This window comes from Octopus bimaculoides, chromosome 1, assembly GCF_001194135.2.
Source record: "Octopus bimaculoides isolate UCB-OBI-ISO-001 chromosome 1, ASM119413v2, whole genome shotgun sequence".
NCBI classification, from domain to species: domain Eukaryota; kingdom Metazoa; phylum Mollusca; class Cephalopoda; order Octopoda; family Octopodidae; genus Octopus; species Octopus bimaculoides.
The window spans coordinates 124,691,668-124,692,572 of record NC_068981.1 but is presented as its reverse complement, the minus strand read 5'-3'; positions in this window follow the sequence as shown (position 1 = coordinate 124,692,572).

Sequence of the window (905 nt, the reverse complement as noted above, 5' to 3'; positions counted from 1 at the left end):
CCTCATGAAATGATCCGCCGAGTTATGGACAACTTTCATGAACGCCTTCGACAGTGTGTGGACAATGACGGCTCCCATTTTACTGATTTAATTTTTAAAACCAAATGAAACAAAATGGCATTATATGTACTTTTCAAAAATAAATTATTATTTTTGTTTCTTTACTTTTAAAATTTTTTTAAAATCCAAAAATGCGTCAGATAATTTTGCCGGACCCTGTATATACACAGCGGGCGTCTTTCAGTTTCTGTCTACCAAATCCAACCACAAGACATTGGTCGGCCTGAATCTTATAGTAGATGACATTTGCCCAAGGTGCCACTCAATGGGCTCGAACCCGGAACTATATGATTGGGAAGAAAGCTTCTTATCACACAGCCACGTGTGTGTGTATTGTGATTTAAATTTTCCAAATTAACCATACTTAGATTTTAGGTAAAATAAACGGCTTTTTGCTAGGAAGAAAGTGAAGAATTTGAATTAAAATTACTGTAAACATAGCGCTGAACACGTTTGTTATTAATACATGCAATGCTTATAATTACATGTTATCGACATATTAAGTGTTGCTGTTAAAACCATATAACGATGTATTAATACTGTACATTGTGTAACAAATTTTTTACTTTTTTCTTTTGTCTTTGGCCAGTAAGTGTTATTTCCTATTTGCTTCTAGCTGGAAGTCAAAAGAAATGACTACTATTCCCCATCCATGTTTTGAAACTGATCTATTTTCCATTACCTTTCAGACAGATTCAGCGTTGAGTTGCTGGAGCAGAAATATCGTTAAAACAAATATTCTGCTCAATGCCACAGATTTGTTTGTCCGTTGCTTGATCTTAACCACTTTAGCATGTCCCTTAGTGGCTGACAATAGTGCATCTCTGCTCATGAGCAGGAGTAGT